The sequence below is a fragment of the Oncorhynchus gorbuscha genome, unplaced genomic scaffold (assembly GCF_021184085.1).
Source record: "Oncorhynchus gorbuscha isolate QuinsamMale2020 ecotype Even-year unplaced genomic scaffold, OgorEven_v1.0 Un_scaffold_4293, whole genome shotgun sequence".
NCBI lineage: Eukaryota > Metazoa > Chordata > Actinopteri > Salmoniformes > Salmonidae > Oncorhynchus > Oncorhynchus gorbuscha.
Window position 1 is genome coordinate 18,283 of NW_025745276.1, and position 15,582 is coordinate 33,864.

At 43.9% G+C, this 15,582-nt stretch overlaps 1 pseudogene; it reads right to left on the reverse strand.

Moving 5' to 3' along the window:
* Window positions 1–876: 876 nt before the first annotated feature.
* Window positions 877–13,517, reverse strand: LOC124018208 (annotated as a pseudogene).
* Between the last annotated feature and the right edge of the window lie 2,065 nt (window positions 13,518–15,582).

The following is a 15,582-nucleotide window of genomic DNA, read 5'->3' on the forward strand; positions in this document are numbered from 1 at the left end:
CAACTGTCTCATTGTTAGTTAAACCTTGCGAAACAGATCAATCTTTTACTGTGCAAAAATAATTAAATTAACCACTTCTGCTTGTTAAAGAATCCCTTTATCTACATTAATTGGTGATGTATTGACAGCAAGTAGTTGCTTGAGCAACTAAAGAATATTTCACCATTTCAAAGTTTCAGGAATTCACTAATATGTGAACAGTTCAAAACGAGAACGGAACATGATGTATGTGCTTTTCAAACTCCATTGCTCATTGTCAAGCCAAACATACCATGGCAATGAGTGACAAGTACTTGACAGCATGATGGCACCAACAGGCTGGGACTCAGGCTTGTTCCCACCCAAGTGTTTAGACCAACGGGAAATGAGACGATATGCTGAAACACATCACCATTTTAACAATGTTTTCTTCTATTGATCGTGCCACTAGAATAAAGGTATTTAACTGCATGGAACTAAAAACAATACACAGTCAGAATTATCCAAAATACAAGTTACAACTCGTGATAGGAGTTTAAGGAACCCAGTTCTAACCCAGTTAGGATAACATAGTACAGGAAACTTATGTATAGAACACAGATTTATTGCAGATTTATTGCAAAGACACACAAACACCAGTATTTATGAAGAACAAAACAGTAGATTCAATAATGACCATGTAAGAAAAATGGGCTACAATTCATCTATCTTTCACCAAGTAATAAACAGGTAAGTAATAGTCCATCCATCCACTTTTGGTCCATCCATTATATTTCTTCTAGGTAGATATTCTGCTCTGTTCATCTATCATGCATTTGCTTGAAAACTACTGTCTCTCTGAGTGACATGGATTCACATATAACTACATAACTAATCCTTTTATAATCTAATAGGATCTCTGCGTGATTCATGTAACCTCAACTGTTCCATTTCCATTCCTGTTTTCATCAGCTTGCTTCAGTGGATTGCCACTCTCTCCATCCAGTTCCGCTCTGCAAAGCATGAAAGGTGCAATTAGATGTTACATGGCCATTTGTCCAATTCTGAATACTGATTAAATAATGGGTAACCTTTACTTAAAGCGTATACGTATAATACTGTATGACTTGTTATGAGCCGTTGTAAAGAATCGGTTTAAGCCTTGGCATAGGTATAATGCATTATAACTTGTTATAAGTATGCATGAGCCTTCATAAAAATTCAAGGGGTGTTGTATATTGGCCAGTAACACCATGGCAAAGGGCTGTTCTTATGCACAACGCGAAGTGGAGTGCCTGGATACAGCCCTTAGCCGTGGTATATTGGCCATATACCACAAACCCACAAGGTACCTTATTGCTATTATAAACTGGTTACCAACGTAAATAGAACAGTAAACAAGTATTTCTGTGTCATGCCCGTGGTATATTGTCTGATATACACATAGCTGAAATGCTGTTCAGCCAATCAGCATCCAGGACTCAAGCTAACTGGTTTAGAGTTATGCAATAAGGCCCCACGGGGGTGTGGTATATTGCCAAAAAGGCTGTTCTTAAGCACGACACAATGCGGAGTGCCTGGATACAGCCCTTAACCGTGGTATATTGGCAATATACCACAAACCCGAGGTGCCTTATTGCTATTATAAACTGGTTACAAACGTAATTAGAGCAGTAAAAATACATTTTTGTTATACCCGTGGTAGACGGTCTGATATACCACAGCTTTTCAGCCAATCAGCATTCTGGGCTCGAACCACCCAGTTTATAATGCTTTATAACTTGTTATAAGCATGTGTGAGCCTTTATAAAGAATTGGTTAAAGCATGGGCATAGGTATAATGTTTACAACTTGTTATAAGCATGCATGAGCCTTTATAATTTCTTATAATCAGGCCCGTGGCAAGTTTTACAATGCATTATATAACTGCATTATTTTTATAAACTGTATTTGTTTCCCCTTTTCTTCACAAGCACTTGATTGTATCTTATAGGCCCATATAGGCTGGGAACTAAATGGTGTCTGAAACTGAAATTAAATAAATAATCAATCAATCAATCATATACAGTACCTAGATGCTTTAGACACAGTATTACCAAATACAATTCCTGCTCTACCTTGGTTTTTCTATGTCCTCGATGAACTCTGGCAGGCGAACATTGAGTGTTTCTGGGAGGAGCAAAGCCACTAGTCCGGTACCAACAGCCACCAAGGCATATATCACAGCAGGGAGGAGCTCCCACACAACGTCCAATAGGGCGATGAGGGGAGCGATGGACACGCCTAGCCGACCCACAAAAGAGGTGTAGCCAACGCCGTTCTGCCTGAGGGACCAAGCAAAAAAGTAATTTAGAGTTCAAAAGAGGACAGATCTGTGCAAAAAATTATGATAATCTGTCAGTACAATTCAATTGGAAACTTCACTTCAACAATGTGTGTTATAAGGAGGCAATAACATTACAGAATGTTTAGATATCATTTTTGTGTAGAACAGAGTTGACTGTCTGTCAAGTAGGAGTCGTGTTTGCTCTATTTGTTACATTTCTATCTGCAACATTGTGAAGGACATTTCACCTCACTGAATGCACACCAAGACTACAGGTGATTACATTAAGTGAACACTATGTGATATGGTAGTTTATTGGTCACTCACCGAACTACTGTTGGGTAGAGCTCAGTGGTATAAAGGAACATTATTGTGAAGGATGCTTCAGACAGGCCTTTCCCAAAAAAGACCCACGATGGTACGAAACACCCACAAACCTAAGTGAAAATATGAAAACATGGATGACTGAATCTAAGGCTAACAACTCAAAAATACCCCCCAGGACTCAAAATGCAAGTGCACAAAGAAAACAAACTGCGTCGATGGCATACGTTCCACAAGAAACTCAAATTGTAAGAAAGTAGGTAAGTAAGGAAAACGTAAGTAAAGTGAAAACCCATTATTTGCTAACAATATCTTTCAGGAACCAAAAAATACCTTGAGGAACAAATATGTTGATGAAGATACAGGTTCCAGTCAAAAGCAATGTCCCAACCTGTCCAGGTTTTCGGCCAAACTTGTTCAAGAAATAATAGACCATTATCTTTCCAGGCAACTCGATGGCAGCATATATGAACTGTGTGAAGTAGACATTCATGCCAAACCCAGTGATGTTCAAGCTGATGCCGTAATATGTAAATGCAACTCCATACCTACAGGTCGAAGAAAATAAGAAACTTAAGATCAAAAATACTTCTAAAGGATATACATGTAACATTTCCACCTTCAACTAGAGCCAAATCAGTGGCGGCTGCTGATAGGAGAAAGGCTCATAATAATGGTCTATGATATCAAACACCTTGAACCCATTTGTTTGATGTATTTGATACCATTCCACCAATTCCGCTCCAGTCATTACCACGAGCCCGTTCACCCCAATTAAGGTGCCACCAACCTCCTGTGGATGGCCCAATGGATGGCCAAATGGATTATGATAAGGTAAGAAGCAGTACTAAGCCATTTTAGGCATTTCTATTTCTGTGTCCTTTAAGAACCTTGAAGAAATGGAAATGATGACGAAAATAGTACATGTTGCTCCTGTAAATTTGACAGCCAGACAAGTTGGAGAGAAAACATTAAAGGGAAACTCTACTCAAAAATATATTATTTTCATTAGTCCAGTGTCGATACAGTCCCAAAATGTTTTGTATGTCAGCAGTCAAGTTTTCAAGATATTGGACTTTCAAGAAGCAAAGTATCACTGGCCACATTACCGTGATGATGTGTTTTGCATGTGGCCAATGATGTGGGCTAATGAAAAAAATACTAAAAGATTGTTTTTAAGTGGAGTTTCCCTTTTAAGTGCATTTAATATGAATTCTATGGCATTAGACCTTGATGAGATCCAAAAGTGTTTTCCCCTACTTACCATAGTATTCCTGTGCAAATGGAAAGTTTCCTTATATTTGGAGTTCTCACAAGGTCCACAAAACCGTACTTCTTCTCCTCATCTTTAACTCTTACTGCATTCGTAAGGGTCTGTGGGCAACCAAAAAAAGGCATGCTTGTATGCATTTCTAGGTTTATCTTATTTGCTTACCAAGATGGCTCCTGGTATTAGTTGGTATAAGGTATTAGTTTCACCATTGTCATGAAGCCACGCATGCTAAAATGAGAAGCATTTTCTGGAGTATGATGTCGATATTAGGACAGTGTAAGGGGTGCGTAACTGGTGTCAGGGAAGTCACACACAGGAGAGCAGAACTAGGTAATAGCCGGAGCAGTTTAATTGCAAAACCAACAGCATAAAGAATAACAAACATGGGTACAACACCCACCGCACACCAGTAAACATGTGCACTTACAACAAACAATTCCCCACAAAGACATGGGGGAACAGAGGGTTGAATACACAACAATGAATGAGGGAACTGAAAACCAGGTGTGAAAACAAGACAAAACAAATGGAAAATGAAAAGTGGATTTACGATGGCTAGAAGACCGGCGATGCCGACCGCCGAACGCCGCCCGAACAAGGAGAGGAACCGGGTCGGTGGAAGTGGCGATAGTACCCCCCTCCAGCAGCGTGCCGACACCGGCCTCGGGGACAACCCGGAGGGCGAGGTGCAGGGCGATCCGGACGGAGACGGTGGAACTCCCGCAGCATTGAAGGGTCCAACACGTCCTCCACCGGAACCCAGCATCTCTCCTCCGGCCGTACCCCACCCAGTCTACGAGGTACTGAAGGCCCCCTCGCCCGACGCCCGAATCCAGTATGGATCGAACGCAGTATGCAGTGTCCCCCTCGATGTCTAGAGAGGGCGGAGGAAACTCCCGCACCTCAGACACCTGTAGCAGAGCAGCCACCACCGGCCTGAGGAGAGACACATGGAACGAGGGGTTAATACGGTAATCGGGGGGAAGCTGTAACCTGTAACTCACCTCGTTCAGAATCCTCAGGACTTTAAATGACCCCACAAACCATAGACCCAGCTTCCGGAAGGGCAAGCAGGGCGGGTTTCGGGGTCGAGAGCCAGACCTGGTCGTCCGGTGCGAACACCGGGGCCTCACTGTGGTGACGGTCTGCGCTGGCTTTCTAGCGCAGCACGGCGCGCTGAAGGTGAACATGAGTGGCATCCCATGTCTCCTCCGCGCGCCGGAACCAGTTGTCTACCGCAGGAGCCTCGGTCTGACTCTGATGCCAAGGAGCCAGAACCGGCTGATACCCCAGAACGCACTGGAAGGGGAGAGATTAGTGGAGGAATGGCGGAGCGAGTTCTGGGCCATCTCTGCCCAGGGCACGAACTCCGCCCACCCCGGGCGGTCCTGGTAATAAGACCTGATCGAGACCCCGATGTTCTATAAACGCCCTCCAGACCCTCGAAGTGAAGACACTATGTCCTCAGGCACCCCATAGTGTCGGAAGACGTGTGTAAACAAGGCCTCCACAGTCTGTAGGGCCGTAGGGAGACCGGGCAGAGGAAGGAGACGGCAGGACTTAGAAAACGGTTCACAACGACCAGGATCATGGTGTTACCCTGTGAAGGAGGAAGATCGGTAAGGAAATACACCGACAGGTGCGACCAAGGCCGTTGTGGAATGGGTAAGGGGTGTAGCTTACCTCTGGGCAGGTGCCTAGGAGCCTTACACTGGGCGCACACCGAGCAGGAGGAAACATAAACCCTCATGTCCTTAGCCAAAGTGGGCCACCAGTACTTCCCACTCAGACATTGCACCGTCCGACTGATGCCTGGAGGACCAGAGGAGGGTGACATGTGGGCCCAATAGAACAGCTGGTCACGGACAGCAGATGGAACGTACAGACACCCAGTGGGACACTGGAGGGGAGTGGGCTCTACATGTAGCGTCTGCTCAATGTCCGCGTCCAGCTCCCACACTACCGGCACCACCAGGCAGGAGGCCGGGAGTATGGGGGTGGGATCCATGGGCAGCTCCTTTGTGTCATATAGCTGGGACAGTGTGTCTGCCTTCACGTTCTGAGAACATGGTCTGTAAGAAAGGGTGAAAACAAAACGGGTGAAAAATATGGCCCACCTTGCCTGGCGAGGGTTCAGTCTCCTCACCGCCCAGATGTACTCCAGATTGAGGTGGTCAGTCCAGATGAGAAAAGGGTGTTTAACCCCCTCAAGCCAATGTCTCCACGCCTTCAAAGCCTTGACAACAGCCAACAGCTCCCGGTCCCCAACGTCATAGTTTCGCTCCGCCGGGCTGAGAAGAAGGCACAGAGGCGGAGTTTCGGTGGTGCACCCGAGTGCTGAGAGAGCACGGCTCCTATCCCAGCCTCGGATGCGTCACCTCCACTATGAACGCCAAAGAGGGATCCGGATGAGCCAGCACAGCAGCCGAGGTAAACAGAGCCCCCAGGTGACCAAAAGCCCTGTCCGCCTCAGCCGACCACTGCAAACGTGCCGGTCCCCCTTCAGCAGTGAGGTAATGGGAGCCGCTACCTGACCAAAACCCCGGATAAACCTCCGGTAGCCAAGTAATTGGCAAACCCTAGAAACTGCTGCACCTCCTTTACCATGGTGGGAGTTGGCCAATTATGCACGGCTGAAATGTGGTCACTCTCCATCTCCACCCCTGTGGTGGAAATGCGGTACCTAGGAAGGAGATGGACTGTTGGAAGAACAGGCATATCTCAGCCTTGACGTACAGGTCATGCTCCAACAGACGACCAAGCACCCTGCGCACCAGGGACACATGCTGCCGCATGTAGCGGAGTATATCAGAATGTCATCAATTTATACCACTAACCTCTGCCCGTGCATGTCCCTGAAAATCTCATCTTCAAAGGCTTGGAAAACTGATGGAGCATTCATCAACCCGTATGGCATGACGAGGTACTCATAATGCCCTGAGGTAGTACTGAAAGCAGTCTTCCACTCGTCTCCCCCCCAGACACGCACCAGGTTGTAAGCGCTCCTGAGATCTAGTTTGGTGAAGAAGCGCGCCCCGTGCATTGACTCAATCGCTGTGGCTATGAGCGGTAGCAGGTAACTGTACCTCACAGTGATCTGGTTTAGACCTCGATAGTCAATACATGGGCGCAGACATCCCTCCTTCTTCACAAAAAATAAACTTGAGGGTGAAGTGGAGGACCTAATGTACCCCTGACGCAGGGATTCGGAGACATATGTTTCCATAGCCGCCGTCTCCGCCTGTGACAGGGGATACACGTGACTCCTGGGAAGTGCGGCGTCTACCAGGAAATTTATCGCAAAATCCCCCTGTCGATGGAGTGGTAATTGAGTCGCCTTCTTTTTGGAGAAGGCGAGGGCCAATCGGCATATTCTGGGGGGATGCGCACAGTGGAGACCTGGTCTGGACTTTCCACCGTAGTCGCACCATCGGAAACCCATAAACATCTCCCCGAGCACTCTCACGACCATCCCGTGAGAGCCCTCCGTTTCCAGTGGGGAAACAGTAGGGTCATGACAGGCTAACCAGGGTAGGCCTAGCACCATGGGAAACGCAGGAGAGTCAATGAGGAAGAGACTGATTCTCTCCTTGTGAACCCCCTGCGTCACCATGCCCAGGGGAGCGGTGGCCTCCCCCTGACTCTAATGGTCGACTGTCTATGGTGTGAACGGGAAGGGCACATTCACGGGAACAATGGGGATCCCTAAACTATGGGCGAACGATCGGTCTATAAAACTCCCAGCCGCGCCTGAATTGAAGAGCGCCTTATGCTGGGAATGCGGGGAAAACTCAGAAAAAGTGACATGGACCTGACAGACCCTGCTCTGGACATCCGTGGGTAGCCAGCAGGTTATCCAACCGAATGGACAGGTCCACTAGCTGGTCGAAGGTGAGGGTGATGTCCCTGCAGGCCAACTCCCGACGGACGTCCTCGCGCAAACTACAGCAATAGTGGTCGATCAGGGCCCTGTCGTTCCATCCCGCACCGGTGGCCAGGGTCCAAAGGTCCATGGCGAACTCCTGAGCGCTCCTCGTCCCCTGCCTCAGATGGTCCAGCGCCACATCTTCTCCCCACACGGCATTGGCCCACTCCAGGGCTTTCCCTGAGAGACACAAGACGAGTGTGGACACTCTCTCACGGCCCGAAGGAGCCGGGTGAGCGGTTGCCAGGTAGAGATCTAGCTGCAATAGGAAACCCTGGCAACGTGCAGCCGTCCCATCGTACTCCCGGGGAAGGGCGAGATGAATCCCACTGGGACCGGGTGAAGGGGAGGCGAGTTGTGGATGCCCTGGTTGTGCTGGTAGAGGCGCTGGATGAACTCCCTGTCTCTCCCAGCGATCTATGTTTTGGACGACTTGGTCCATGGCGGTGCCGAGATGGTGGATCATTGCTGCTTGCTCATGGATGCACTCCTCAACCCCTATACTAGGGGCACCTGCTCCTGCTGATTCCATTTTCAAGGTGGGGAATTCTGTAAGGAGTGCGTAACTGGTGGCAGGGAAGTCACACGCAGGAGAGCAGAACTAGGTAATAGCAGGAGCAGTTTAATTGCAAAACCAACGGCATAAAGAATAACAAACATGGGCACAACACCCATCGCGCACCAGTAAACATGTGCACAAACACTTACAACAAACAATTCCCCACAAAGACATGGGGGGGAACAGAGGGTTAAATACATAACAATTAATGAGGGAAATGAAAACCAGGTGTGTAGGAAAACAAGACAAAACAAATGGAAAATGAAAAGTGGATTGGCGATGGCTAGAAGACCGGCGACGCCGACCGCCGAATGCTGCCTGAACAAGGAGAGGAACCTGACTTCGGTGGAAGTCGTGACAGACAGTCTCAGTCTCAGTCTCAGCTGGACTTGGGATTGAAAGATGCCCTGTTGAGACTAAGGCTATCCTAACATGATACCACATATGTGAGCATTAAATGTACCTGTGGTGTGATCTCAGCCATACACTTGGATCTGTTGTTCATCTTGGCACATTTCTCCAGGTAGAAATGGGCTTTTTCTTTTCTCCATTCGCTAAGAGCCACCTAGCAGACTCTGGAAGCCACCTGCAATGGCACAGATCCCTGTTGACACCAGGCAAGGCCACTAGATGGTCTCTAACAATAATGTTCTGTTGTTAGAAACCTTTCCTTTTATTAGATATATATACCCTTAGTAATAGTAAGGTCTGACTTCACCATTACATCCACAAACATTTCAACAAGTTTTACCTTATTTACATGTTTTACCACCGAACAAGTTTTAACATTGAACTCATCAAACCAAGTATAACACATAACATCAAAATAAAATGGGTTGTGTACCACCAGGTAATGACAGCCAAGACAAGAGGCGAGGTAGCTGCTATGGTCAGCCACCTCCAGTCGTTCACAAAGTATGCAATGCTAGCTAGCAGCATGTTTCCACATGTCCAATCCAGGCTTACTATCACTCCAGCAAATGTCCTGTGTTGAATGTCAAACCATTCCACACCTGTAGATATGTCCAAGAAAGAGAGTTTAGAATTAATTATATTTGAATGTCAAAGTAAATACCGATTTTTATGCTAACACTTACATCTAATGTAAAGCAACTGATGTTGATACCAAGCAACCATTTTTTGTGTGTTTATTTTCAGATTTGTCTCAATATAATTTGCAGAGTGCCTCTACAGTCAAAGTTCATGTTGAACAAGTTGAATATTCATAGAAGCTACAGCAGGAACAGAAAAGATCATTCAGTCATGCAATATATCACTAAATCAATCATCAACCGTTTAAAATGAATAATTTATGAAATCCCAGTGTATTTAATTTAACCCAAAATTGAACCAAGATCAATTCCCTTGAGGTCTAAAACCTTTTATAGAGGGAGACTATAATAGCATTGTACATTTTACCAGACACTCTTGTCAAAAGCATTTACAGGAGCTATTAAGATTAAGTTCCTTGCTCAAGATTTTTCACTTAGTCGGCTCTGGGATTTTAACCAGTGACCTTTCAGTTACTGGCACAATGCTCTTAATTGCTAGGCTACCTGTATAACACTTTAATATGTATAACACGATACAATACAAAGCGCAATCAGGGACTAACTCACTGAGTACAATGGAGATTATGCTTATTCCAGATAGTGTCACTCCGGTGAAAAATCTCATGATACAAAACATGACATAGGAGGTGGAGAAGGCACTGGTAAAAGCAAACACCATAGTTGCTAGGTAAGCCACCATCAGCATTGGCCTCCGGCCGAATCTGTTCAGAGAAAAATAAAATATTATAAAGGCAATTATCAGTACAGTATATCATAATGTAGTGTTGCCATATTTCTATACACAATGCAGCTAAGAGAAACACAATAATATGGTATTAAACACGAGACACTATCAGAATATTTCATTTCTGTAAAGGATTCAATTGAACACCAAAGTCTGGACCTAATATAGTGTATAAGAGGTCATGCAAGAAGTTTTGTAATGGTTCCTATGTTGTATGAAATAAAGATTTGTTGGTCTATGGTGTGTAATGAGGATCCAGACACTGCACTTGACATATTTATGAAATTGCTTAATGCAGTTACTAATAAGCATGCCCGTTTACTTTTTTTTTTACTGTGAAAACAGTGAAATCCTTGTGGATTGATGAGGAATTGAAAAATTGTATGGATGAGAGGGATGAGGCAAAAAGGAATGGCAAATAAGTCTGGCTGCACAACCGATTGGAAAACGTAATGCAAATTGAGAAATCATCTGACTAAACTGAATAAAAAGAAGAAACTAAAAGAGGAAAATAGGAATGATATAAAGCTTTGGAGCACCTTAATTGTCATTTTGGGTAGAAAGGCAAACTCAGCTCCATCATTCATTAAATCAGATGGCTCATTCATCATAAAACCCACTGATATTGCCAATTCCTTTAATGATTGTTCATTGGCAAGATTAGGAAACTTCAGCATGACATGCCAGCAACAAATTCTGACACTACACATACAAGTAGAACTGATCAAATTATGAAAGACAAGCATTGAAGTCCGTAAAGTGAGTGTAGAAGAGGTGAAAAAATTATTGCTGTCTATCAAAAATGACAAGCCAGCGGGGTCTGACAACTCGGATGGAAAATTACTGAGAATAATAGCAAATGATATTGCCTCTCCGATTTGCTAGAGGGCTCCCAGTGGCGCAGCAGTCTAAGGCACTGCATCTCAGTGCTGGAGTCTTAACTACAGACCCTGGTTCAATTCCAGGCTGTATTAAAACTGGCTGTTATTGGGAGTCCCATAATGCGGCTCACAATTGGCCCAGTGTCGTTAGGGTTTGGCTGGAGTAGGCAGTCATTGTAAATAAGAATTTGTTCTTAATTGACTTGTCTGGCTAAAAGAATAGTTGAATTTTACATACACCTTAGCCAAATACATCTGGAATTGTGATACAGTGAGTTATAGGTGAAATAATCTGTCTTTAAAAAATTGTCCAACCTTAGTGCATGTAAACTTCTGACTTCAACTGTATAGTTTACATACACTTAGGTTGGAGTCATTAAACACATTTTTCAACCACTCCACAAAATTATTGTTAACAAACTATAGTTTTGGCAAGTCGGTTAGGACATCTACTTTGTGCATGACACAAGTCATTTTTCCAACAATTGTTTGCAGACAGAGTATTTCACTTATTATTCACTGTATCACAATTCCAGTGGGCCAGAAGTTGACATACACTAAGTTGACTGTGCCTTTAAACAGCTTGGAAAATTCCAGAAAATGATATCATGGCTTTAAAAGCTTCTGATAGGCTAATTGACATTATTTGAGTCAATTGGAGGTGTGCCTGTGGATGTATTTCAAGGCCTACCTTCAAACTCAGTGCCTCATTGCTTGACATCATGGGAAAATCAAAGAAATCATCCAAGACATCAGAAAATAAATTGTAGACCTCCACAAGTCTGGTTCATCCTTGGGAGCAATTTACAAACGCTTGAAGGTACCACATTCATCTGTACAAACAATAGCACGCAAGTATAAACACCATGGGACCACGCAGTCGTCATACAGCTCAGGAAGGAGACGGGTTCTGTCTCCTAGAGATGAACCTACTTTGGTGCGAAAAGTGCAAATCAATCCCAGAACAACAGCAAAGGACCTTGTGATGATGCTGGAGGAAAAAAGTACAAAAAGTATCTACAGTGCCTTGCAAAAGTATTTGGCCCCCTTGAACTTTGGCTCCAGCAACTTCACAAGCTGCTCTAGCTTGGCCCAGTCACTGATCAGCCAGTTGGACGGTGTGGATTGTGAATGGCTCCAGCAACTTCACAAGCTGCTCTAGCTTGGCCCAGTCACTGGTCAGCCAGTTGGACGGTGTGGATTGTGAATGGCTCCAGCAACTTCACAAGCTGCTCTAGCTTGGCCCAGTCACTGGTCAGCCAGTTGGACGGTGTGGATTGTGAATGGCTCCAGCAACTTCACAAGCTGTTCTAGCTTGGCCCAGTCACTGGTCAACCAGTTGGATGGTGTGGATTGTGAATGGCTCCAGCAACTTCACAAGCTGCTCTAGCTTGGCCCAGTCACTGGTCAGCCAGTTGGTTGATGTGGATTGTGAACGGCTCCAGCAACTTCACAAGCTGTTCTAGCTTGGCCCAGTCACTGGTCAGCCAGTTGACGGTGTGGATTGTGAACGGCTCCAGCAACTTCACAAGCTGTTCTAGCTTGGCCCAGTCACTGGTCAGCCGGTTGGACGGTGTGGATTGTGAACGGCTCCAGCAACTTCACAAGCTGTTCTAGCTTGGCCCAGTCACTGGTCAGCCGGTTGGACGGTGTGGATTGTGAATGGCTCCAGCAACTTCACAAGCTGTTCTAGCTTGGCCCAGTCACTGGTCAGCCGGTTGGAAGGGGGATTGTGAACGGCTCCAGCAACTTCACAAGCTGTTCTAGCTTGCCCCATTCATGCTCCATGCACACCCTCAAATTTCTTCCCTGTTAGCTACTGATAGCTAGTACAAGCTAGGCCTATTTGAAACGTCAACATTTGATTTCTGCTCAAAGTTTAGAAGAAAACAACTAAAACTTTTTTATTTTATTTTAGTTATTTTCTACATCATAGATAATAGTTTCAGTATAGTTAAGTTTTTCAAATGTTTTTTTCGTTTGACATTTTTGTTCAGTTTACTAAATTATTTTTCCAATTTTATTTGTTATTTATTTTCAGTTTTCGTTTACTATAATAACCTTGGTGTGTATACGCAAGTTTGTGTGAAGTAGTAAGGGTCCTTTCTGTATGGTGCATACATACCTGTCACTGAGGAAACCGAATAAAGGAGCCCCACACATTACTCCAATGAAGAAAATGGTGGCTGTCGCTTTGTTCATCCCTTTTCTATCGCATACAAGGTCCCACTTAAAAGAGATCATAACAATAACCGTGGTGTCATGAGTACAACGGGACAGTTACAAAGTGATCAACATGTTCAATGCTTTCCATCTAGAAAGCAAAATAGCTGGAAAAGGAAGAGACTTACCTCTGTAGCCAGAGTGGATTTGAAGGTGCTGTTGTCATATACCCATCCATTCTGACAGGGGACTGTAGCTAGGTCACTGTCATTGGAGTTGGACAGGAGATGGAACTGGGGTTCTGGGAACATCTTGCACTTCTATCTGGAATTTTATTCCTCATCATGTCTTCTCTACTTTTGGTGGCCTTAACTTCATGTTGTTTTGCAATGATAATATTGACAAAGTTCCAGTGAAACTTTCTGCTTTTCATCGGCAGGTTTTCTTGTCATGGTCCTTAATTTATAAACACAATTTTTGTCCACACAGATATTATATATGAAATAATCGGGATATATTGTATAAAAATACTTCTTTGTTTTTAGAATATTGGTTCTGAAATATTATTCTATCGGTGAGCCAACTGGTAAATGCAGAGAGTCTTTTACTCAGTTATTAGGAATTCTTATCACCTTACAAGGTCCCTGTAACACCTAAAGATTTTGCAATTGTTTTAGATGCCATACCCTCAGGTGTTTCTCTTTTATTCAGTGTCAAGACCTGACCCTCAGAGCGTACCTTCTATTGACCCTGTTGACTCATCAGTAGGAAAGACCTGACCCTCAGAGCGTACCTTCTATTGACCCTGTTGACTCATCAGTAGGAAAGACCTGACCCTCAGAGTGTACCTTCTATTGACCCTGTTGACTCATCAGTAGGAAAGAGACCCTCAGAGCGTACCTTCTATTGACCCTGTTGACTCATCAGTAGGAAAGACCTGACCCTCAGAGCGTACCTTCTATTGACCCTGTTGACTCTCATTGACCCTGTTGACCCTCATCAGTAGGAAAGATTTGTTTCTCTTTTGGTCCATTCAACAACAGAGTGATACGAACCTTGTTTCAGCAGGATATTGTATCTATACCTTATGTCATGCCTTATTGGAATGGATTTGTTGATCATATCTGTTGGAAAGAAGTTTGGATGTTGCCACACACATACCTACTTGTTAACAAAATTAAGGAAGTTTCCTTTAAAATTATTCATAAATATTATCCTGCCAAACACTTTATGAAGAAGTTTAAGGAAAACATCAACTCAAATTGCTCCTTTTGTAATGACCACCCAGAAACAGTGTTGCATCTTTTAGCATTGTATTAATGTAAGAAAACTGTGGCAAGACATCAGTAGATTTATAATTGAACACATTTATGAAGATCTTGTGGAGGGATGTACTGTTTGGATTCTTACCTACGATTGGAATAAGCTGAAAAAGTGTTATGTAATTTATTTATTTTACTAGGCAAGTCAGTTAAGAACAAATTCTTATTTTCAATGACGCAGTCCAAATTCAAGCCATTACCAACTGCGTTACCTCTAAAACCAGTTTTTGGTTTGTCTTAAATATCCCTAACATCGCTGCCGGAAATTAGCACTTTGGGTCAAGTTTTCAAGGACATGACTAAAATACACCCGCTCATCTAGGCGCAAGTGAGCTGTTATAAGACATGTAAATTGCCGAACCTGATTTTAGCACTAGAAAATGCTACTATGCCAGTTTTTACTTGACGCAATTCCAAAACGAACGTGCGTTTGACTCTAGCGCCGCCTTAAACCAGCCAAAAATAGAGCCATGCGTCTTCAAACAACCATCTCTGATTACAAGATTCAAGATTGACCCATGTTAGAACTTTAAACAGATCTTTTTAACAAACAACTTGTTGGGTATAACGTTTCCTTTCGAGATTAAAATTATTTTGAAGGAATGGGTGGGGGTAGTTGCTGATCGCTAGATGTTAAATGTATAATGATTTATAATCTGTTGAATTTAGCCTTTTGTAAAACGTTGTAAACCCAAACGTTCTGTTATGTATCATGTCACTGTTTAATCTGAAAACATAGTTTATGTGTTAACTTGAATAGAAAAATTGTATATTTTGAATAATTATGTCAAATAGGAGATTACATTTATTTAATCAGCTGGACTTGATCACTGGTATGTTGAGTTTGTGTGTTTTGCACTGGTTTGTCCTTATGTTTGCTGTCTGGTAATTTGCAGAAAATCAAATATGTGAGTTTATGTAGGGTTCATTTATACGTTTAATTGAGGCTGATTTATTTGTTTCTGTCAGGTGAATAACCTCTAGCTATTGTTGTTTTGCCAGTACCTCACCCTCAGACCAGGATGTTTGCTGGAGAGACCTCACTCTGTCCTGG